Source organism: Chlorocebus sabaeus, chromosome 7 (assembly GCF_047675955.1).
Source record: "Chlorocebus sabaeus isolate Y175 chromosome 7, mChlSab1.0.hap1, whole genome shotgun sequence".
Taxonomy (NCBI): Eukaryota; Metazoa; Chordata; class Mammalia; order Primates; family Cercopithecidae; genus Chlorocebus; species Chlorocebus sabaeus.
Genome location: NC_132910.1, coordinates 48,128,217 through 48,155,017, shown reverse-complemented (window position 1 = coordinate 48,155,017; position 26,801 = coordinate 48,128,217).

Sequence of the window (26,801 nt, the reverse complement as noted above, 5' to 3'; positions counted from 1 at the left end):
ATCTGAGAAACTGTCACCATATAGGGGCATCTAAGGAGACATGATGAGTAATATAACATGGTATACTGGATGAGATCATGGATCAGAAAAAGAATGTTAGGGCTGACGTGGTGGCTCACGCCTGTAATTCGAGCACTCTGGGATGCCGAGGCAGGCAGATCACCTGAGGTCAGGAGTTCGAGACCAGCCTGGCCAACGTGATGAAACTCCATTTCTACTGAAAATACAAAAATTAGCAGGGCCTGGTGGTGCACACCTTTAATCCCAGCTGCTCGAGACACTGAGACAGGAGAATTGCTTGAACCTGGGAGGCGGAGATGGCAGTGAGCTGGGATCATGCCATTGCACTCCAGGCTGATGAACAGAGCGGAACTCTGTCTCAAAAAAACAACAACTCAGAAAAAGAACATTAGATAAAAACTAAATAAACCAACTAATGTATGGACTATATTTAGTTTCAATCGTCAATTATTAACTATCAAAATGTATCATCTAATGCAAGACATTAATATCAAAGCAAACTGATTGTGATCAGTGAAAGAACTCTGTACTATCTTGGAAAGTTTTCTGTAAATATAAAACTATTCTACAATTTTTTTTTTTTTAGAAAAGAAAACATGGGATAAACTTTAGTAGGAGAAAGGATGCTCACGTAGTTCAAAGGACATTTCAAAGAAGTAAAGGTATCTTTTTGATGGGGAAATCTAGAACATACCAACTTAACCAAGTGATGAATTTTTTCATTGCCAGAAATTGAAAAATTGCATGCCATATGGTTTTTGATGTGCTATACAGAGAAGGATACAACATCATTTATGCTGTGATTTTGACAAAAATATCTATTATGAATTTAATTATGAAGAAAGTATTAAATTCCAACAAAGTGATATTTCACAAAAATAACTGCAAAATTTCTTAAATATGTAGAAGCTTTATTAGCTGGAGGAATGCAATTAAAGTATTAACTTTTTTACTTATTGGTAATATTTTACCATAGAGTTTTTGAAAAGGACTTCTTAGACGAAGTGGTTTTAGTTATATAAATGTAAGGATCTCTTGAGCAGGAGCACTGTGATTGAGTGGGAGAACAGAATACATGTTTTGATGAGTTAATGTTTTCCTGCATAAGTAGAAAAAAAAAAAAAAGAAAAACCCTTTCTGGGAATTTGGATTGGGTAAGTCAGAGATGATCAGGCATAGGGTCAGTGATGTGAACCCTTAGCATTTAAAGTTTACCTAATCCTAAAGCATTGCATTAACTCTAAATATGACTATAACCAGAAGCTTTCTTCCACTTCATGATCTAGATATAAAAAGTCTTTCAACAATTTTTCTCTGCTCCTACCATAGTCAAGGTAACCACAGAGAAACTGAGCATGTAAGCAATTATGGAGCATAATATTTTTTTTTTAATTGAAGTGATTATTCATCTTTTAAAAATATAAACCTGACATAACTTTTTAAATATAAAAATTAATTTTGAATTAACATAACAGAATGACCAGCCATGAATATTATGTCTGACTGGAAAGCTAAGGTACTACTCTGTAACATCATTTTAGCTAACTAGGCAGCAGAGTTTGTAGTTTTTTTACTCTGAACCATTTTCTTAATTGGATCATTAATGTCACCTATTGGTTATATTTGTAAAATGTTTTATACAGAGAAAAATGTAAAGACACCTTCCCACTGCCATGTTTTTGATTTATTTTGTTTTCAGTATTGTCAAATTTCAGTAAGTCTGTTAGAAAACCTATGTATTTTACACATGCTGTATATAATCTGATCCTGTAAAGTAACAGATGTGTGTTCTTACTATCAAGTACTACAATTATATCACTGTGTTTGAGTTTTCTTCTTTCTTCCAACTTTGTGATCTCTTTCGAAGCATATAGCAGAGCCTCCCTAGAATGGGTTGACTGGGTTATTTGACTTTGCCCTAAGCTTTGCAAGGCCCCCTGTGGCTGGTTGTAAGAGGCATTGGGAAAAAAAGAAAAATGCCTTTTGCCAGCTAGTACTGAAGAGAGAAATAACACAGACACCTTGAGACTTATGTTCAATTAACCTTCCCTGCCTCCCAGCATTTTCACGGCAAAACCACTAACTTCTGCAAAAGTTATAAGCAATTCAACAAATATTTACAGGACTCCTAGTGGGGTGGGAGACATTCTGCCAGGGCCAGAAAGGGAGGAGTAAGGGGAGGAGGAAACTGATGAAGAGATGGATAAAGAGTCAAAAAGTCTGAGTTGAGAAGTTAAATAAAACGGATTACAGACTTTTAACTCTTTCCTGTACTGATCTGTGAACTTCAGTAAGATAATATCTATAATTATTTTTTCTCATTTGAATAAGGCTAGAGGGATTTATGTAAAACCAAATGGATACCTTTTTAGTTTCAAATAAATCAATAACAACAACAATTCAAGTTAAATAAAATTAATGGAATTAGTAAGTGTAGTATTTAAACATTACAAATTTATTGCCTACTAACTTGTGACTGAGAATAACAATTTAATCAAACTAGTTCTGGGAGGCAAACCAGACTTTGGAAAGATGGATGAAATTTCCTGAGAGGAGACAAGTCATATAGACTCAACTAGATAGGGATCAAAATTCTAGGTTTTCTGGTGGAATTGAATTTATACATTTATAGATAGGTTAGCTTTAAGAGTGCCTGGATGGTGTGCCAGAGACTGATCATAGCATTATTTTATTGAATGACAATCTGGGGGGCAGTCAAACATTTGATAGCAAAATACAAGAGAATAAGAAATAAGTGGTTAAAAGAAGCACAAATTACACACAGAGGAAAAACCTAGAATAATTTATTCCAGTTGATGTGGGAGGGATTCTCAGGAAAGATTTTGTGGGATAGGTAGCACTGAGTTGAGTCTTAGAGATAACAGTGTTGATATCTGAGGCAGAGAATGGGTAACGACTTGATCAATGTCAATTCTGTGGGCATAGGATGTACTGAAGAAATATGGAAGTATTAAAGAAATGATAGATATGCGAGAGGGTCACAGTATGTTAATGTAATCAATAATAAGTCTATATGTACAGAGGGCAGAGAATGTTGCACAGGTAACCTATGGAGAAAGCCAATATAAGGTAAAAAATGAAGCCTAAGGACTGAAGCCTGGGGAATATCAACATTTGGAGTTTGAGAAAAGATACAGATCTAGCAATGAACAATGAAAATAAAACATCTACAAAATAAGAAATAAATCAGAAGGGGGTGGAAAGTAAAAAACAAGAAGAAAGTAATACAAGAATGAAATATGAGTATCTGTATCAAGTGCTGCTAAGGTTTGAGTAAAAAGGAAACAGATAACTGATAGCCAATTTAGCAAGATGGATGTCTTTAGTGATTTGGAAGGGTTGGTTTAATTGGTTGGTGTAGGTGAAAACCTCTGCCAGTTTCCAGAGAGAAGAAAGTGGAGAAATTCAAGACAGAAAGTATTAACTGGCAACTTTCCTATAAGATTTGATTATAACGTTGTGTTATAACCTTCTATACTAAAAGAAATAGTTTTAAAAATGGCTGTAAATGGAGGGAAGAGAGAAATTATAGTCTGCATGTATGCTGAGAGCAATCATCATCTTTGACGTGGCTAGAAAGAGTGCTCTAAAAATGTTTGAGATTCAAGTTGGAAATCAATGTAGCAATAATCTAGGAGAGAGATGATGTCGGGTTTGAACTACAGCATTGACATCGGAAAGGGAGGAAAATGGAAATACAAGTAAGACAATGTAGAAATAGAATGACTAAAGTTTGGTGATTGGCTTTAGAGGAAAAGAAAAGTGCTAAAAATAATGCTACAATGTTTAGCTTTTGTGATTTGATTGATGTCATAGTTCAGAAACAAAATGTAGGTAGTAATGGGTGTCAGTTGAAGTGCATGCTTAGATTAGAACAATGCCACCACCTCTGAGATCAGCCTCACTTCACTTAGATGAGCTTACAATGCTCAGGTGTCTCTCAAATGGCCTAAAGTTAGCTAATTAGAGGAATTCTCTCTGATTTTGCAAACTGGAACTAGGAAAAAAAGATCCAGCCAAAACTTCAAAATTTGAAACTCAAGTTTGAATCCTTTGGACTAAGTATTTGTCCTTCTCCTCCCCTGCAAATTTATATGTGGAAGCCCTAATCCCCTATGTAATATTATTTGAAGCTGGGGCCTCTGATAGGTTCCTAGATTATGAGGGTAGAGACTTCGTGAATAGGATTAGTGCCTGGATAAGAAGAGACACAAGAGAGATGTATATATTTTTCTCTCTCCATCATGTGAGAATAACAGCAAGATGCCGGCTGTCTGCAAACCAGGTAGGAGACCCTCACTGGGAACCAGATCAGTTGGCACCCTAGTCTTGAAATTCCCAGGCTCCAGAACTGTGAGGAACAAATTTCTGCTGTTTAAGCCACCCAATCTGTAATATTTTGTTACAACAGCCTGAGCAGACTAGGACAATGACAATCAGGAGTTACTGGCAATGACCTTCCTTACCCTATGGAGTGAATGGATTTTATTGGACTTCATAAAACTGACACAAATAAGGTGGAAGAACAAAGATACAGACACTTAACTATGGTTAGTCTAGTCACACCCAAGGATATGTCCAATAAATTCCTCTTTAATCTAAGTTAATTTTAGTGGAAATTCTTTATAACCCAAAAAGGACATGCTGATTGAGTAGTATGATTTAACAAGCTAAATTTTGCAAATATTATGTTTGAGATATCAACAATAGCTGGTGGATTTTAGAAATTCAGAGCTGGAATTCACAAAAGAGTTCAGAACTGCAGTTTCATACTTTGGACTATCGAGGATATACTCAAACTATTGGGCAAGAACTGTGCTCTAGTTGTGTGTATAGGCATGGTAGGAATATTTTTAAATGTGTACATTGAATCATATTGTAAAATATATACATAAAAAGAACAGCAGACTAAAGTCTGCAGAAAGTGATTTTAAGAAAAGTAATCAGAGATGTAAGGAGAACAAAAATGCAGTTGTCATAGAAAGTGGGGGCATGATAATTTGGGGGAAGCAAATATACTTAAGTGTGTGAGATTTTTTTCAAAGAGATTGACTGTGATGATCACTATCACAAAACCACTGGGTTTGATATTTGAGAGGTTAATGACCTTTGAGAAAGCAGTTTTATTTTTACTAATAGGTAAAAATGAGAGATAAGATTATTAGGTTAAGTTAGTATATGCATTGGCAAAGAGGAGACAGTAAGCAAAAAGTACATTTTTAAGTAATATCAAGAACAAGCATAGTAACTAAAGGGAAATTCAGAGTGGAAGAAAAATATTTTCCACCCTGAAATATCTTTCCACCCTGAATAACAGTGATGCCTGAGCCTATTTTTTAGATGAAAATAAGGAAAACGGGGGTAAAAGGAGAAATTGAACATGTAAAAGTATAACCAATAGAGCATGGATAAGACTACCAACATGAGAGGGAGAGTTAGCCTCAGAAAGAAGGTGGGCCATGTCTTCTGTTAGAGGCAAGATGACCAACTATAGTTAAAGAAAGGTAAAGAGATATTTTAAGGTAAAAAAGTGGGGGAATGCCTGCTTTGAGGACCACAATTTTGAGAAAAGTGACCAGATATAGAAACATGAAAATACTGATAAGGATTTACGTTATCTACAGTAGCAAATAGGGTAGAGAATTATCCAGAAATGAACATGGTATGCCACATTTTTTTTTTTTCCTGGAAGCTGATCGTTGATTTCCAACTGATTCAAAAGATAAAATATCCAAGGACTGTGCCGTAAAAGGATACTAGGAGAGAGAACAGGTGCTGGGATTTGTTTTGTGATCTATCCTGAAAAGGGTATCTCTGAATCCTATGCCACAAGGAAAGCCTGAATTTCTCAGGTGAGAGTGAGCCTTTCTAGGATGTTACCTTCATACATGAGCAAGGGAAAAGGACTATGAATTTTGTGATAAAGCATTTCCATAAGAGAAGATTGATGTTTAGAGAAAATTGATAGCTCCTACAGGGCAACCAACTTTGTATTGCCCTATCCTTACAATAAGGAGTTTCTGGAATGAATCACTATCTTCATTTACAATAGAACAGTGTTATGGAGCTTGGTATACTAGAAACACTTGCTTCAGAGGATTTTGAATGAATATACATGCATATAAAATACCATCCATTTACAAGTTATGGATCACCTTCAAGTTTACTGCTGGTTCTTTGTTTGAACCCTGAATCAACAAAAAAGCACATTTGCTCTCCAGGCTGTGACTCTGATACACGGAGACGTCGTAATTGCTCCACATTCCTGAGTAATCATTTTCTGATGGGTTTATTGCCACCTCTGCCTTATCAGGGCATGGCACTGTTACGGACCCTGGTGATAAATTACCCTTTAGAGAGGGATAAGACAGTGCCACTTTAACAAGTGCAGTAAAGCACTTTTTATATTAGGAGAGTTCAGTGCATTTCCCATTCATCATACACCCTCAGTGATTTTACACAGATTTTACACTGCTGATTAGCTCATTAGTGGGGTTAATTGGGTACATTAACTGGCAGAATTACAGCTTGACTATGAACCAGAGGCTGCAGCATTATAAATGACAGACAAACCACAGACATGCATGGCCAGCCTGAAGGAAGTTCTTCTCTTTGATTAACTTTCATTAGATTTTAAGTCTTTCCCCCTCCCCACTCCTGCAATTGACTCCACATGAATATTTACTATGGATTTGGTAAGTGAATAGATGACATTAATACACATTTCCAATCCTGTCCTCTCCTTCTAAAGTAACTCTCTGATAAATAATAAGAAAAAGTACAATTTAGAAAAGTGATAAAAAATAGCCTATGGGGAAATCAAGAAATGATGATTGTCTAGACATTTAACAAATTATCTTCTTATGAAAGCCATGTTTTTATTGAATTGTTGATTATACATAGTGGATATTAATACTTCTCTCATGGGCTGTCCATCAGAATCACAGGGAAAGCACTTAAAAATACAGATTCCTGGACCCTGCCCTTAATCTATTAAAGTAAAACTTCTAGAGGTATGTTCAGGAATCTTTATAATTAAGAAATTCCCTAGGGGATTCTTACACAGTGAGTTTGGCGCTATGGTTAAAATAGCATGTCAGTTTGCATTAAACATCAAGCAGTGTGGAGTACTGACTTAATTAAACAAATTAAAGAGATATGTTACCATTTGAAGAAAGGCCACAAAACAAGACAAAACTTTCTTTGTAGATCAAATTCTCTACCAGATACAGAATCTAAAGTGTTCGTGGAACTTTCTAAAGGGGGTCTTCAACTATATTTCCTTTTTTTTTTTTTTTTCACTTCTTCTTTTTCTACTGGTTATCACCGCCATTATGAAAAGAAATGTTTGGTTTTATTCTTTTCCTGAGAAATTATATTTGCTTTAGTGAAGCTCTAAGAATACAGAAGATGTAAAAGTTACATGTTTGCTTTGTGTGAGTGCGAGGTAAGACAGTGTTTGGCAGCCGAGAGAGTGTTGGGTGTGTTTTGTAGTGTTAGCTCTGCTCCTTGCTTGTGAGACAACTTAAGACATTCCAACCGCTCTGGGCCTCAATTCACTATTTGTAAGTTGGAAATCAGTTATATCTCATGTACCAGGCTAGCTATAAGACTATATGACATTTTACCTGATTCTGTGTGCATTTGTGAGAATAGTAGAAGTTGAAAAGGGTCATCTCCAAAGGAGGAGGAGAGTCAGAGTCTGGCCACTTATGCAGCTAATTCACAAAGCAGAGGGTATTTAAAAAGTAAGAGGCCAGAAGTGGTGACTCAGCACTTTGGGAGGCTGAGGGGTGGTGGATCACCTGAAGTCAGGAGTTCAAGATTAGCCTGGCCAACACGGGGAAACCCCATCTCTACTAAAAAAATACAAAAATTAGTCGGGCGCAGTGGCGTGCACCTGTAATCCCAGCTACTCGGAGGGCTGAGGCAGGAGAATCACTTGAACACGGGAGCCAGAGGTTGTGGTGAGCCAATATTGCACCACTGCATTCCAGCCTGAGACAGACCAAGACTCTGTCTCAGAAAAACAAACAAACAAACAAAAAGAGCATTTCCTGTGAATAACACATGCAAGCTATGTGGAAAAACAATCTGGCATTAAAGGAAATCTGTTGATGGTTGTAGCTAACTTTACCTCGACCTGCTACCCTTCAGGCAGACAGGAGCAGCAACCATATAAACTGTCAATTGTAAAGGCAACCACTCAATGAGGAGAAGACAAGAAAAAGGATTAGTGCGCAGAAGTGAAAAGCACAAGCACAGGAGTAGGTTGAGGAGGAAGAAAAAAAACTAAAAACTCTGTGGGTTCTTGGAGGAAAAAAAGCCAGAAGTGCCAGGAAGAGGGAGAGAAAATGTCATATATCTGAGGGTCAGGGTGTGCTTGTGTGAAAGAAATATTAGAAAAGTCTACGTAAAAATGCATGGGAGCAACTACTAAGTTACCGTGTAGGAGGGACTTTGATAAATGATTGATTGATTGAGACAGAGTCTCATTCTGTCTCCCAGGCTGGAGTGCAGTGGCTCAATCTGGGCTCACTGCCACCTCTGCCTCCCAGGATCCAGTGATTCTCCCACCTCAGCCTCCCAAGTAGCTGGGACCTCAGACATGTGCCACCACACCCAGCTAATGTTCCTATTTTTGGTAGAGATGGGGTTTCACCATGTTGCCCAGGCTGGTCTCAAATTCGTCAGCTCAGGCAATCTGTCCACCTCGGCCTCCCAAAGTGCTAGGATTATAGGTGTGAGCCCCACATACCCCACCTGATAAATGATTTAAACAGAACTGAACCCAAAGGATAAATTTATAGTGATTTTACATTGTGGAATTTAGTACTAGATTTGCATTCCAGATCATGATAAACCTTTTATTTTACCCGAAATAAAATGTATCATGAGATTGACGACTGCTACTGAAATTTCATTATTGAGTGACTTGAAGGCAAATGCTCTCAGTGCTTTTCTGTAAGAGTGAAGTAAAACTTTTAAGAGTATTGTGACTTTTGTTAATAGGACATTGTGATGTTTCTGGGTAGCCTGGAGCCCATGAAATTGTAGCTCAAGTTCCACACACGTCAGAGAAACTTTAGGTGTTTTGGCATATTATAACTTTTAAGAAAAATTATTATTTGTTCTATATGAGAGGTTGCTTTCAGGCATTTGTTTTTCTCTCTTTGGTTGCATAATATTTTGTTTTTAAATATATTAATGAACTCTTAGGTAATAATGGCCCAAAATATGACAATGTTGTCTCTGAAAACATAAGAATGAGGACATTTCCAAACATGCATTTAAAAAAATTGTTTTCCCGTATTGCGAGAGCCAAATAAAATGTAACCTATTAAATAAATTTCTTCCTGCTCAATCAGATCTCTCTTTTCTGAAATTCTATCACATGCTCTTCATATACCTTATGAGGCACTTATTTCATGTTCTGTCATAGTTATTTGCATATTAACTTTATCTTCCTTCCTAGAATATCCATTTCTGAAAGAGAGAAATTATGTTTAATAAATTATAAAATAGCCACACTGCTAATGATTGTCATTCTCATAACACACATAAAGATCTGTCAAGAACAAAGAGCAAACCAAACAGAACATAGATTGTGATGAACACTGATTCCACATTCTTCCAAAGTTCATGCAATGAATTTAGCAGATATCACAGTCTAGAGGAAAAGTATGAATATACATGAATATTAAATTAACTATTTTTATATCTTAGTGGAGTCTAAAATGATAAAATAAGGGTAAATAAATGCATATTTTGAAGAGTATTGAATTAGGGAAATGGAGTATTTTCTTGAGTATATCGTAGGTTATTCTTGGCCACGCCAAGAAATGAAAACAACTTGAAGGAAAATAGACTAGACACAAATTGAACAATGTATTGAAATGTAATCATAAAGTGAAACAAAATATATGTTTAAATATGCAAAATGTAAGAGGAAATACCATTTTATTACTGTTTTGGAAGGCAACTGAGAACCAATGAAGAGTGCTAAAGGATAGAAAAAAGCAGCAAATGTATTTAAAATATTAAGTATCTCAATTTGTATTTCTCTCTTCTAAAAAGCCTTCTTATTCCCCATCTTCTACAGTGGAGTTCACACTTTATTTCTCCTGGACATGCTAGCACAATCACCTAGGACAGAAGCCAATCAACTAGGGCAGGAGAAGCATTGGGAGAGGAAACTTCCCAAATGAGTAGGAGCTGGAAATTGTCCTGTTGCTTTTTATCTGCCATAGGACTTGGTTGGACACTTTGGACACAGAAAATCAGTTTCGTATCTCTACTATAGAGGTATGACTTCCTTCAGTTCTTCATCAGTTGACTCATTACTCATTGATTCTGGGGCCCAAATTTCAACCTCACGCTACTGCGCTGGAGCCCTATCTCTGTTAAAAGCTATGCGTAGTCTTCTCTTTCTAAGCCCAGAATCTTTTCCATATTCCTTTCAACCTGTTGGCAAGGAAGTATCTCCAAGCAGAATAAGCCAATGAGTACCAGATGCCTGACTTAATCGTGTCGCATCTTGAGACCCTGCTTCAAATGGAGTTCATTGAAATCAATACCAGTGTGGATTCTAAGCCATCACACCCATTTAAATACCATTTAAATTTGAGGAAAGTAAGCCAATGATAGATCAGTTAAAATATTTAAGATAACTTCTTGAAACTCTGCATGTTCACCCATGAATCACCTTTTTAATTTTCTCATTTCATTGAACAAATTTGCCTGCAAATTAGTATAAAATAGTAATATATAGAAATATAATACATTGAGTTTTCACTACTTAATATTTATAAAATGTAAAGCATGGATAAATACATGAATAGGATAGTAACAAAAACCAAACTAGCTAACTACAATCTGCAATCTAAATCTTGTTTCTTCAGAGCTAACTTGTCCTTTGGAAAACTTCCTTTTCTAGCATAAGGCCTAATACACAATAGGCACTCTATAAATGTTTGTTGCAAGGATAAGTGTGTTTCTCTCTGCTAGAAGTTATTAGCAAACAGAAATAAAATACGTAAATAAGTCACGACAGGCTCATATAATAAATAAATAGCTTCATCTGAATAAAAATCCAAAATACAATATTAGTTTCAAAAGCACAGTATGATGATAATGAAATAAATGTAGATTTATTTTGCTTGATTTAAGTAGTTTAGTTAATTTGAGTACAATCCTTGAATAATTTAACTGGAGTATAGTTTAGTTAGTTATAATTTGGCTCAAGTATAGTAGACCTTAGTTGTGGTTGGTAAGAATAACAGTATATAGATGTGTGTGTGTGTGTTTTCATTACACAATACATGTCTGCATGTCTTTGAACCCAGGAAAACAAACATGTTCCATATTGTTTACCAACACTGATTTATTGGGAGTGCCTATCTAGAGTAGTGGTCCCCAACCTTCTGGCACAAAGCACCGGTTTAATGGAAGACAATTTTCCTAGGGATGGAGGGGGAAATGGTTTCAGGATGAAACTGTTCCATCTCAGATCATCAGGCATTGGTTAGATTCTCATAAGGAGCACATGACCTAGATCCCTCACATGTGCAGTTCACAATAGAGTTCACAGTCCTATGAGAATCTAATTCTGCCACTGATCTGACAGGTGTCCGGAATTGGATCCTTCCGGTGGGTTCTTGGTCTCACTGACTTCAAGAATGAAGCCGCGAACCCTCACGGTAAGTGTTATAGCTCTTAGGGATGGTGTGTCTGGAGTTTGTTAATTCAGATATTCAGATGTGTCCGGAGTTTCTTCCTTCCCGTGGGTTCATGGTCTCACTGATCTCAGGAGTGAAGCCGTGGACCTTCGCAGTGAGGGTTACAGCTCTTAAAGGTGGCAGGGCTGGAGTTGTTTTTTCCTCCGGGTGGGTTCGTAGTCTCGCTGACTTCAGGAGTGAAGCTGCAGACCCTCGCAATGAGTGTTACAGCTCATAAACATAGTGAAAACCCAATGAGTCAGCAGCAGCAAGATTCATTGTGAAGACCAAAAGAACAAAGCTTCCACAGCACGGAAGGGGACCCCAGTGGGTTGCTGCTGCTGGCTGGGGGTGGCCAGCTTTTATTGCCTTATCTGACCCTGCTCACATCCTGTTGATTGGTCCATTTTACAGAGTGCTGATTGGTGCATTTACAATCCTTTCACTGGACACAGAGTGCTGATTGCTGCGTTGTTACAGAGTGTTGACTGGTGCATTTACAATCCTTTGGCTAGACAGAAAAGTTATCCAAGTCCCCACTCGACCCAGGAAGCCCAGCTGGCTTCACCTCTCAACAGGAGACAGAGCTCAGTTGGTAATGCTTGATCGCCTACCACTGACTTCCTGCTGTGTAGCCTGGTTCCCAACAGGCTACTGACTAGTAAGGTCCATGACCCGGAGGTTGGGGACTCTTGGCCTAGAGTATTACACTGGAAAATAGTATAACCCTGAGTTTGGACTAAATAGAAAAGCTCTAAGTTGAAGTTTTAATACCTGCAAAGAATTTGGGGGAAAGTGGTAGTATGTGTGTAGTGTAACCCTATCTCTACACTTCCCTGAAATGATAGGAGCTCTCTTTAGTATTTGGGATAAAACAAAGTTGAGTTCAAGAAATACATACTCATATAAAACAAAAAATTCATTTCTTTTATTCATTTTAGAAATGGAATTAAATAAAAAACCCAAATATATAAAATATTAGACATTGGTATTTTATAATCCCTACTCTTAAGCTACCTTGAGTTGTAACTATAGCTTGAATATAAAAGATCCTTACTGTCAAAAGCATTTATGATACTGCATATGCACTAGGATTAAGTTGCAAATACAAAGTTGAATACAGTCACTGCTCTCAAGGATTTATAATTTAGAAGATGCTTTTGGCCACAAATAGTGCCAGCCTAAAAAGTGTAGAGAGCTTAATACAAACACTATTAGTAAAAACTGGCATTCGACAGTGTTATCCACATATGCAGTCAGCATATGTATCTACTTACAGTCCTCTGAGAGAAAGGAATTAGAATATCCAGCATAGCCAGATAATAATTCATGCAGTCTTGAGACCAAACAGCCACTTTGTGTATATTCCACTCCAGTGTTTTCTTCCAGAATTGTGAATGCCATTCTGTCTCTCATTGCTAGCTCTGTGCTGCCCTAGATCACAGTGCTTCTTGAAGGCTGCTAGGGAATGAACAATTTTGTTTCTATTCCCAGGATAACATCTGTAGGAAAACAACTCAGGCAGATATGTTCAGTTTTGCAAGCAAATACCACTTTCTTTTTATCTTCAGAAAGTAGTTTGAGGCCTGATTATGCAGCACCTGCCAAGATGTTATTGGGTGTTTCTTTCCTTCTTAAGAAGATGTAGTTCTGATGACCCTAATTGTATTGGAAAGAAAAAGGGTCATGACTAGATGGTTATAGTCTCTTATTGGAAGGCAGATTTCTAGTTGAGACTTTTTATTTTCACTACAGCTTGTTCATGTAAATGAGAAAAAAAAAAAACAACACTCACACAAATCCTCCAAATAAAATGACACATACTCAGCATATCAATCTGGATTTTATCTTCCTCAAAATGGATTCATCTCTACAAAATGTCCAATCTTTCCAACACTTCCACTTTCTGTTGTAATTAAACACCTTTTAACGTAAATTACTATATTTGACTATGTTAATTGCACTTACTTTTTATTCTTTTGCCTTACTGTGAAAAACATTTTCTTCATTACAAATAGAGAACTGAATATTTTAAGCTTTGCTATGTCATCTCTTTTACTACCTGTATGTGCTTGTTAGCCATTTCATAACCTGTGAATTGCTTACATTCCATCATATGCCTCAGCAGAGACTGCTGATCCTGCCTTTGCAGTGCTCCATGATCACTGCATGGAAATTGGATAAAACAATTCCAATTATATACAATTTCTCTCTCACTTGAATTCTTCTCTATATAGGCAAACCTTCTCACTAAAATGTGCTTAATTTGTTCTCCTCTTCACTGTGTGGAATCCCCTCTTGGCTTAACGTTTTGCACTTGGCCCTTGAGATTCACTCTCCACCCTTCTTTTTCTTACTCTGTGCACCAGTAATTGACTTTTCTGTTCTGCAGCACTAGATTTCTTTTCAAGACTTACATTTAAATTTTTTTCAGTAGAATACTCCAATGAGAGATGGGTGGGTGTGCACAGAGAACTGCCACTGCATTTAAATCTCTCTATTAGCTTGTGGTTACCAGTGGCTGGTTCCTTTACTGTGAGCCACAGCTGCTGTTGGGCAGCACCCTTCTAAAGATGCAAGTCCTGCCATATTCAATCCTAGGAGAGGCAGAGGTAGCCAGCTGTTGCCAATCCATGTGATACTTCACCTTCCTTCTTGATCTCCTGTGTGTCTATAGAATTGTAAAATGTCCTTTATTAAACTCTTTTCAATGACCATTTTTAAGTATGCAATATATATTTCCTGCTAGATCTCTGCTAGATACATGCCCTGCCTCACCTTAACCAACATCAACAAAGACTAAGAAGAGAACAAATGAAAATATTGAAAGGTCAAGTACAGTGACCCACGCCTTTAATCCCAGCACTTTGGGAGGCAAAAGTGGGCAGATTGCTTGAGGCCAGGAGTTCGAGAACAGTCTGGCCAACATGTCGAAACCCATCTCTACTAAAATTACAAGCATTGGCTGGGTGTGGTGGTACACACCTGTATTCCCAGCTACATCGGGAAGCTGAGGCATAAGAATTGATTGAATCCAGGAGGCCAAGGTTGCAATGAGCCAAGACCATTCCACTGCATTCCAGCCTGGGCAATAGAATGAGACTCTGTCTAAAATAAAATAAAATAAAATAAAATAAAATAAAATAAAATAAATAATTAATTAATAGTAGATTTAAAAAGAGAAAATATGGAAAGTGTCATTAAAGAAACAACAGAACATATAAGAAACAAATGTAAATTTTTAAATAAAAAAAATATGAATAACCACCATAGGAACTGGGTAAGCAGCGCATGGAATCTCTTTATTTCTTATAACAGCAGGTAGGTCTACAATTATCTCAAAATTAAAGCTTAATCTTAAAAATCTATTTTAGAAAAAGAAAAACGTGATTTTACTTTGAAAGTATTAGTACTCAGGGTAAAAATAAAAGACCCCAAATAATAACTTTTCATCATACCTTTAAACTCTAAACCATAGTATTGACACTATTTTCAAAACTCCGTAAGAGTTTTTTACCTAGAATCTGCCTCTCATTACCTTTACAGGTTATTTGGTAAATGCACTTTTGGGAAATAAATAAGTGACTATTTTTATCTTTTAATTATGGAGCAACTAGTAGCAATATTTTATATATTAGGGATATCAATAAGTAGCTATGGCCAGTCTATGTAGGGCCTTATAGAACCTGATATAGGTTTAGAATTTTATTATAATTTGTGAGTCAGGTTAAGAATAAGAGTAAAGTTTGCATTAGAATTAGCCTATAATCTTTGTTTATTCTATCATTTACAAAATAATGTTTTTCATATTATATAATTTATTCTGTGAGAATTTCGATTTTTGATTTTAACTTACCTAAATTGCTTAGCTTTTTGCCACCTCCAGATAACATAAATATTCTTATACATTTTTTCCAAGATGTTAATACTTATTTTAACTTTACATTTAGAACTTTAATACATCCAAAATTTATTATTGTATGTTATAAAGTAAAAGTTTATCTATGTTTTTCTTAATAGACTATTGGGCACCCTAGAATCATTTTCAAAACACATTTGTCTCCTACGTGTTTGGTCATATTATTATATTATTATTTCCACATAAATACTTTGATCAATTTCTTTACTTTCTACTTTTTCCACTGACATCTTAGACATTTACTATAAAAATATCACACTATTCTGATTAAAGTAGCTTGGCAGACAATGGGCAGGTACCTCTTCACTATTTTTTTATTATTATTTGTTTAGGAATTTCATACTATTTTTCCATATGAATTGTAAAATAATTTTCTGTTTTAAAAATGTCCATTGTAATTCTGTTGATATCAAATTAAATGCATATATTTATATAACTAGATGACTATTTTTACAATATGATGTCTTTCCTTCATTGTATGTATTCATTTATTCAAGCATCTATTTTCCCAAAAGTGCATTTCACTTATTATTTGTGTGTGTGTGTGTGCGCTCGCCCGCGCGCGCACGTACAATATTTAAATTAAGCTTCTGGTAATAGGAGAAGGCCAGCGGTTTGTCTCTTAAATGTATGTTAAAATTCGTAAGTAATACCAACCTGGCTTTGAAAATCTTTTTTAAGTTTTGAAACGTTCAATCGTTTATCGCTTTTTACACCAGTATATATATCATATATACTTTTGCTGGGAAATCATCAAAGATGTCATACATTTGCACAGACTATCACTTATAGTAATTTAAATCACTTTCATGTTTGTAGTTCTATCCAGTTTCTCAATCCTCAGGTTTTATGTATTCTTTTTCTCTCTCTTTTTTTTGTTTTTGTTTTTTGTTTTCTGTTTTTGGATTTTTGAGACGGAGTCTCGCTCTGTCGCCCAGGCTGGAGTGCAGTGGCGCGATCTCTGCTCACTATAAGCTCGCGTCCTGGGTTAAAGCGGTTCTCCTGCTTCAGCCTTCTGAGGAGCCAGGACTACCCGCACGTGCCACCGCGCCCAGCTAATTTATTGTATTTTTCATTAGAGACGAGGTTTCTCCGTGTTAGCCAGAATGGTCTCTATCTCCTGACCTCGTGATCCACCCACCTCGGCCTCTCAATTTTCTCTCTTTCTTAATAATACTTTGTAAGCAAAGAGTAGTTGATTATATTATAATTTTATATTAGTTTGTTTTCTACTTTGAAGCTAATCTAAGCTTTTATCATACTCATTCAACTCAATATTTTTAGTTTATTTTGTTGTTCTTTTTCTATTTTCATAACTAAATAACATATATTTTCTATTATTTCTGAAAAAAAGAAAAGTATTTAAACAAATATGGTTTATTTTTATCAGGAGCTTTGACATGTTGTCTTAAAAACGTCTTTTTAATTTAGATATGGTTTACATTTTAAATTTCCATTTATTTAATGGGCTTATTTTTGTTGTTGGTTTTTCAGATTTATTACATGAAAGTCTGAGAACAAGGTCTCTAAAATCCTTGCTCTTAGCATTTACTGAGGCTGTTAGCCACCAAGTGCAAGATTTATTTTTGTAAGGGTTTCACAGACAAAAGAGAAGAATGTGTTTTTCTCTGTTGATTCAGACATTCTCTTACCTTTGGGTTTACAGTCCAGTTTCCGAATTACTTTTTCCCTACTCTTGGAGTGACAGTGATTGTAAGGATGGGGAAGCAATTATGTGGGGGAGAGACAATACAGTCTACATCAGTTGCTTCAGAAAGTGATGTGCCGTTGTTGCTCATTGTGGTCCCTCAGTGACTCTGTGATCGCTACTGTATAATATGATTTTAGCTGCTTTCCCTTCTGTTTGAATTAATGTTTCTTTGTTGCTCTTAGCTAACATGTTATTCAAATTCAAAACATTATTATACTTCTCTCTTTTCTATTTCAGATTAAATCTTATTGACAAACTTGATTCCTACTCATTTTATTGTCAATCCCCTTAAGGTACAACCAGCAGCCTTCGTGCTTTTAGAAAGAGCAAGGGAGCTCAATTAGTTGAGCTGACACCTTAAAGGCTTACTGTTAAAAATACCTATAAATCAAAACTCATAAAACACATTAACATTTTTAAGCAAAATTCTCCCAAAGGCCACTTAAAGGAGGATAAATATGAGCTTTCTTTCCATGTGTCTCATATCATTGCTTTTTTAATATTTTTCTCTTTGATATTTTGGAGGAGACAATCATGCCATTATATGTCTGCTTTAGAAAAGCCATTTTAAACAACTAATGTGAGAAAAATCAATCTGAACTCACAATCCATTTTAAGCACCATTATAGTAAAACGTCTGTCTACATATAACATATGTGCCCATGTTTAAGATGCTCGGAGAAATGTACTACATCCATAAAAGATATAGTTGATGTAAAAGTATTGATCTTGCAAAATGTAAGGGGCAAGAAGTGTATTATTGAGTGGATATAATTTCTAAAAATTACCTAGTGAAAATTCAAGAATAATGGTTTATATCTGGGATAGTTTTTCATGTAATTTCATTCACGCCAATAAGGAATAGTTACCATGCAGCAATTCTTTCCAATATTAATCACGAACACAAAAACACACACATGTGCAAACCCACATAGAATTGAAGGAACACATATGTGCACTTGCATGCACTTAACTGCGCCTACACATACACTCACATAGACATACACACACATACATAACCTTGAATATCTCTAACTTTGGGGGCCCTGTTGTCTGTTCATTTCAAACTGAAATTATGCATAAGAAGAATTTTTTTCCAAAACATTCTAGGCCACCAGAGACTTATAAAAGCAAACGTCTTGGGAATAGGGACTGAGAATTTGTCTATAGACTATCTTCCCCACCACCACCCCAGACAGTGTCATGCAAAGAGTTCCTGAACCATTATACTTTCTCATAAGCATAACAAACCTTGACATAATAATAAGAATGACATCTAAAACATAATTTATTTTATCTTGTTGTTCTACTATTTAGCAAAATTTTAGTCAACTTTTCTCCTAAGATTGACTCATTTTAAATGAAGAAACAAATAAGAGACCTTACTTAATAAACTCTAGTCCAGATCCTCTTAATTACTAGCAATGGAACTCTGCTTAAATTTCAGTTTTTCTAAGCCTCATTTTTCTCATCTGAAAAATGAGAATAATAAACTTCCTTCTCTTCCTTATAAGCCCCAGCAAGTGAACTAAAATATGAATATTTTAACTGTAAAGCAGTAGACAACATTACTAGCTTTTAAATAGCCCTATTAATATATTTTGACATTTCCCTTCTTTATCACTAGTAAATAAAAATTGTAAATTTATATTCTGTCTGCTGGTTCAAAGAACCAGAAAAATACATTTATCAAGGTGAAGTGTGGTTGTTTCTAAATAAAATCTTCCTAAAAAGCTTTCCACCATATAAAGAGAACATAGTTTTGTGAGAAGTGCACTGAAGTGAGAATTAAAGTACAGAATTCCACTGATAACTTGATGACAATCAAAGATCTGATACTCTGCATTCTCCAAGTACCATTGAAATTGAAATCTGGAAATGTGGCTAAAGGTCTTTTTTTATTTTTATTTTTTGAGTCAGAGTCGTGCTCTGTCACCCAGGCTGCAGTGCAGTGGTTTTTTGAGGCTCACTATAGCTTCAAACTCTTGGGGTCAGATGATCCTCAGCCTCCCAGTGGTCTTTGTAGACAGTCTGATGGAGTCTCATGGCACAGAAGATTAATTAAACATGTCTTTCAATTCTAATAAAGTTCTGCATTTCAAAATAAACAAACAAACAAACAAATAAATAAGGTACAGAATTCCAAATCCTACTTTGGCCAAGAGTTAGCTATAGCATTCGGACCAAATGGACTTACTATTCTTGAGCTGATTTAGACTTAAATTGTTTCTGTGTCATTAGTTATATCCATATCTACATTTATATTCATATAAATTTTAGATTAAGGACGCATAAACTCTTTGGTTAAACTATTATTAAATGCTGACTCAACCACAATTTTCACTATTCTGCTTAAGAAAAACTGCTATTTTAAAAATCTCAATTGCTCCTCGTCCAAAACATTAGAGATTTGTTTATCTTCATTTTCACAGTCATTGTGCTCATGATGATTCCAAAAATCACATTGTTGTTAACGTTAGTTAATAATAATTATGTCAGATCACATAATAATTTTAAGCTTTTGTCATTCTTGAAGTGGAGTCTGTTTGCCCACTTCTTGATCCTGGGTAGGCTGTGTGTCATGCTTTAACCAATAGAAATGTAAAAGAAGCAACTTCCTAGCCTATCTGTGACAAAAGCTTTCTTACTGCCATGTGACTAATCCCAGACTAATCTACTGAATAATGAGTGAACATAGGCAAGTTGTCTGCCCCCTCTCAACCTTCTGGTGCTCTGGCCACCAGTTACCCAGTCATCAGGGGCAGAGCTGTCTTCTGAACTGCAGCTCACTGCAAATGTCAGTGAGACCAAATTGTCCCACTGAGCCCAACCCCAAATGCTATATATAGAACTGTGAGCTAAATAAATTATAGTTTTAAGGCACTAAGTATTGGAGGGTTTTCTAAACAAAAAATAAATAGAAATAACCAGAAAAATAAAAAGAAAATCTAACTGTGGATATTAACAAATGATAAGCTAATTCTAAAATTTATATTGAGAGGCAAAAACACTAGAATAGAAAAAACAATTCTGAGAAAGAAGAACAAAGCTGGAGGAGTCGCATAACTTTATTTCAAGACGTACTGGGAGGTTACAGTAATTAAGACAGTGTGATAATGGATAAATAACAGAAACACAGATTAATGGAGCAGAATTGAGAAATACTAACAAAATTAACTGATTTTTCCAAAGTTGCAAAGTAAATTCAAAGGAGAAATAGCAATTTGGAGAAACGACTGGGGCAGGAAAAGTAAAAAATGAGTCTGGGGCAATTTGTAGTGACAGTCCAAAAGAACATGCTGAAAATAGAATCAGAGCATGCCAAAGAGAGAGCAGAGCCAATCTGAAAGTGCTTCCAATGGCTAAAGCTGGAACAACTGAGCAACAAAAATAAATAACAGTATTGAATTATAACTCAAAGTGTAAAATAAATATCCATAACTCCATGCTATATAAATAATTAATTGAATAAATATATAAATTGACTAGACAAATCTATAAAATCTATAAAAAAGAAATAAGAATAGTTTATATAAAAATTTCCCACAATGGGGGAGTTTATTTTCCCCACTTCTTGAGTATAGACTGCACTTAGTGACTTATTTAAAAGATTAAAATTTAAAAAGGGATGAAAAACTAGTTTACAGTGGAGAAGTTTGGCAAACATTACCTTAACCAAGACATCAAAGTTACTATCACCAGAAATAAAATGCCATGTTTATAACACATACCCCTGATACCATGTGATAAGAAGACAATCACACCTGTAAAACTGTATTCTTCCCCATAACCCACATCCCTAGTCACACCAGCGGAAAAAAAAAAAAAAAAAAAAAAAGAAAATGAGGGATGTCCTACAAAACTTTCAGGTTCTTTAAAAGTAAGGAAATATTGAGTAAATATCCAGGCAACAGGAGACTAAGGAGAAATAATGATTAAATGTAAGGTTGTTTCCTAGATAGGATTCTAGAACACAAAAAAGACATTAGTAGAACGTTAATGGCGAATGAGGTGAACAGATGTGATTATAAAAAGGCAAACATAAGAGATCCTTGTAGTGTTCAACTGCTCTATATCCTGACTGTGGTTGTAAACACATAAACCTAAACATGTGATAAAATGGCATAGAAATAAACACACACACACCAGTACAAGTAATACTGAGGAAATTTGAATAAGTCCTGTAAGACACATGTTAATATCCTCGATGTGATATTGTACTATATATATTTGCCAGATGTTACCATTAGGGAAATCAGGCAAAGAATACAGATAATCTTGATGTACTTTTTACAAATGCATGCAAATCTACAATCATCTCAAATTTTTAAAAATAGTATAACTTTAAAAATTAATCTGACGAAAAAAGGATAGCCTCTTTGATTTTCACTTTGAGATGGGCACTGGTAAGTTTGGTACTGTAAAACTACACACTTTGCCATGGTCTGGGAGGGGAGAAAGCAGCTAGCCTAACCAGAGTGCTCCACATCAGTTAGCTATGTGAGATGGTAGTTGAGCTACCCCATTAGGCATTAATTAAGTGAGTGATGTAAGAAGACTTTCCACAAAGAAAGAATAGTGTGAATGGAACCATGTAGACCAGAAGCAGCATGACAGCATATTATGAGAGAGAAAATATGAGGACAGAGGGAGGGAAGACTAAGACATAAGGCAGCTAGCTGCCAGGCCACCAAGCGTCTTTTATGTCACAATCAAGAGATTGGAGTTTTTATAGAAGTGATGAAGAGTCAATGGACTGATTATATATGGGATTTATAATTGGAACTGGGGGCACTAGATTCAGAAATATTTGTTCAAATTTCACAACCAACTGAGATAATCTCTTTGAGCATGGCAAAGATAAATGGTGATAATGAGGGAGTAGAAAGAGGATAGATTAAATATCTTCTGTAGTCTTTAAAGACACATTGATTACTTACAGAGGGCTAAAGAATGAAAGTTACATAGAATGCGTTTTGCCTTAAGTGACTGAGTGTGAGGTGGGGCATCTGTCAGAGGCAAATAACCCAGGAGGACCAGCAGGTATGAAGGAAAATAAAGTGAATTCAGTTTTAGCCTTCTGGCTGAAAGTGTCCAGCACAGCTCCAGCAGAATATAAAGTCCCAGGAAATGGCCCACTATTCTCTTTATGTCCAGATGTTCCCTAAATTTCTATCAGAGTACCTACAACATTTTATTTTATGTAGATTGATTTAAAGCTGCTAAACTCAAAGCCCTCAAAATCAAGGGCTATTTTATGTACCTTTTTGTTGGAATCTAGCACATTTTCTGGCACATGGATGGTGTGACAGGATGTCAAAACGGGCTATTTCTGTTTCAGAATTTTTGAAAAGACTTACAGGCCAAGAATAATTGTTTCCATGCACTCCACATCCTAAAACAAGGTTCTAGAGACTTTTGTAAGACATATTAAGGGATTGTAATAAGATGTTGCCAGGATTAGCCCATTTCTCCCCTTTGTTCTTATTGTTATTGTAAAGGGGAATTGGGTATTGTATAGAACAGGAAATGAGAACTTGAGGAGATAATTTTTTGGAATTATTTTTTGAAAGTGAATCACTGTTGGAATTCTGTGACATTTGCTCCTCTACCCAATGGAGAAAGGCGAGGAGAATGTAATGTTTCTTTACTACCTCAAGTCAGGTGAGTGGGTCTTCACGGAAATTGTTTGGAGATCCTAATACGAATTTTCTGAAGCTCGAGAGATTTGGGTTCTAGCATTTGACTCCTACAGAATAAGTCAAAACAATAAAACACTTGAATTATATATATCTGAAATGTCAAAATAAAAAAAGGAAAAGAAAGATAGGCCTATGATGGAGAAAACCTTATTTCCTCTGAAGGCAGGGCAAATACCATGTGTTTCGGACCTCATGAGAATTCTGAAGTTAGTTGGCCTAGGGTCATCTTAACAATAGCCCTGAAAGGGATAAAGGGTTTCCATCAGAGAGGTGATTACACGCAGACCAATGGCTGACAGGGGTGGTCAAAAGAGGAGTAGATGAATGTCAAAGGAATTATGGGTACAAGTCCCATCTGGAGGATCTCTGAGGAACTCACAGAAACCCCATAAGAAAAAGAACCAAAAATTTTCTCTACCACTCTGCATATGTCGACACCAAATTCTAAGCTTAATAATCTAGTTAGGTCTTTAATATCTCCTATCTTTCTTCTATCCCCAGCAACCCAATTAAAGCCAGCAAGGGAATGTAGGATTAGAGAAGTGATTTCATAAATATAGTCCTGGAGCAGGAGAAGCATGAAAGAACTTGGTAAAAATCAAATTCTCAGGCCCCATAAGACCCTACTGAATCAGAAATGCTCAGGAAGAGGCAAAGCATCTGAGAGGAATTAAAAATTCCTCCAGTTGGATCGGATTCATGCTAATATCTGATAATCAATCAGAGAAATGAAGAGCGGAAGGGGTTTCACTGCACCACACTTGCCCATTACAGGCCTGAGATGTAGAAGGAAAAGAACTCCCAGACAGATCAAGAGAACTTTTGAATAGGATATAAATGTTAAATAACTGAAATTGGGACTTCCTTTTGTTCTAGAAAGGACGCAAATTAGATAGTCCAGACACAAGAGAAGAGGAAGGAATGAGTTTAGAGAGTGTGTTTGATAAGAAAAGTGGGAAAATAGACCCTTTTTCTGATTGTTTCCTGCAGAGTTTAGTTAATACAATAAACTTGTCAGGAAGCTACCAAATATAGGTGTACATATATTTGAGTAAGTTTATTATACAAGTCTGAAGCTCAAGTGAAAAGTTAGAAGAAGAGATAATTATTTTGCTGTTCATTGCATATGGATCTTTGTTAAATCCCTGAGAAATATGGAGAAATGTAGAAACCATCAGGGAAGAAAACATAGGAACCTGAAAACAGCAATATTTAAATAAGAGCTGAAGGAAGAAAATTTCACAGGCGGATGTAAACAGAATTGTTAGAAATGCCAAAGAAAAGCTAAGAGAAAGTGGTACTATACATGGCAAAGCAGAAGAGTCAAAGAAAAGAAATAAAATATGAATGGTTTAAATTTCCCCTAGAGACCAGAGAATAGATGTGAAAATGTGGATTATTTTTCTTCCCCAGAAGCTTAGCAGGCAACAGAGGAGAGATAGGCCAGGAGTTAGAGTTGAGGGTAGGAGGAGAAGGAAAGATTCTAATTCACGTGAGACAGAATGTGGAGGATATTTATAAAGTGTGGGTAAAATAACTACAATAATGGAATTGGAATGTTCCTAACACAAAGAAATGACAAATGCTTGAGATGAGGACTATCCCAATTACCCTGATTTGATCATTACATATTTTATGCTTGTATCAAGATATCACGTGTATCCCACAAATATGTACAATTAGTACATATTCATAATAATTAAACATTAATTTTTAAAAGAACCATTAGATATAAAGATGCTGAGCATGTAGGAGCAAGTTGTAGTGACATGGCAAGTTCCAGAGAGGGTGGAGGAAGGGAGGGATAATGGGCACAGGGGAACAACTTTGTTAATGGTTAAACAGCTGGTTGTTTAAACACATTTTTATGATGGTTCTTTCACAACAGCAATTGAATGTCTATTAATTATTTAAGTGTAATAGTTAGACAGCAGGTGGTTCTAGAAACTCTTTGCTTTTTGTTAATCACCTAAAGTAGCACAAATTTAAATTATCATGAGGTCTAATGCTACAAAATATCAGCTAATAATTCCTTATTATGCCCACACATGGTGAATTTCAAATAACACTGACATTTCCTGGCAGTAGCATCTATTTACCCCCAATTAGAACTTCACTTATTATTTCCATACTGACACTAAATATGATAGATGAATCAGCCCATCTTGCAGTTTGTATTCACATGGTTCTCCTTTCCTTATGTATATTTTGGCATTTATGTATCTTGCTGATGATTGGAGCAAGGGTTATGGCTGCTTATCAGGCAACTAAAAAACAGAAGGATTTATATAGAAATGTTCAACCTTAAAATTCACAGCTTTTACTTATCCAATAACTTATTAATTCTTTGAACAAATATTTGTTACAATAGGTAGTTTAGCTAAGATGACACAGCAAGGAACAGGATATATGTGCCCCTTCCTCTTGGAAATTCAAAAATTACAAGAAAGATACAGGCAATTGAACAAAAAATTATCAAATAGTGAGATGCATGCTAGGCATCTTTCTATTACATAGGTGCACACATAGAGAATTGGTGGAGGACATGAGAGGGAACATTACAGAGGAAAAGTTGAGCAGGGCACAAATACTACAGGGTTTACATCAGCATTATACAGTAATATTATAGAGATTTAGTCATGAGAAATGGCTGCTCCAAGAAGGCAAGTAGGCACAGAAATCATACGATAAATCTGTAAGTATATAAATAAGTTAAGGATCTGTTGTAATAACCTTAGTGAAAACAATGTTCGGTATTTTACTCATAGCAATGAGAATGAAGATACATATACAAATTTTATATATATGTGTGTGTATATATATATATATATATATATATATATATATATATATATATATGATGCATGTACCATTGGTTGATCTTATCCAAGAAGGACAAAAACTTAACCCTCCAAATTTCTCTTGGGATTGGATGGATGGGTTCAAGACGCTATAGTTCACCTAAGGCTTTACATGTCCTGGATAAAGAAAAGTGAGGATGGAACAAATTTATGGCTGTGTCTGAAGAAAAGGTCCCTCTACTATTTTGATCAATTTAATTGACCACTTGGTGCAAAATTATAGTGGGATTATTAGGAGAGGGTGCAGGTTATCTGGAAGATAGAGATGACTCCCAAATCATAACTGACTCCCTTCGTGATTAAAAAGAAAAGTAGATGAACCAATAGGGTGGCATGCTGGGGTCAATAGCAAGTTAAGCCACTGTCCCTCTACTTACACAATGAGCCTGACTGCATTAAGGCATTGACTGTTCTATATGGAAGCCATCTCACAGACTCACATTTCAGGCACTGGTAGCACACCAATATTCACAATGTGATATTCCCTTCCTTATCCATGTAACACAATGCTGGTCTGACCAACATCAGGTAGGAAAGAGACAAAAGATTAGTAGTTTTTTCTTTAATCAAGCAAAATATTTATTCAAAAAATTACTTAAGGCTTAAAGTAGTTTGGGTAATGACCAAGTTCAAAATATGGCCATGGGGATGGTTGCTGCAGGTGGAGAAACTTAGGAGCAAATTAGTCATCAGGAATGTCTAGGTCAAGGAACTGGGAACTCAGTGTGTTGTGTGTGGGCTTTTATATGGACATTTAATCATTCGGGATGATGGAAAACATTTCAATGGAGAATAAGACAAGAAAAAGCTAGGTAACAAAGTTGTCGATGAGAGAGAAGAAAAGGTCAA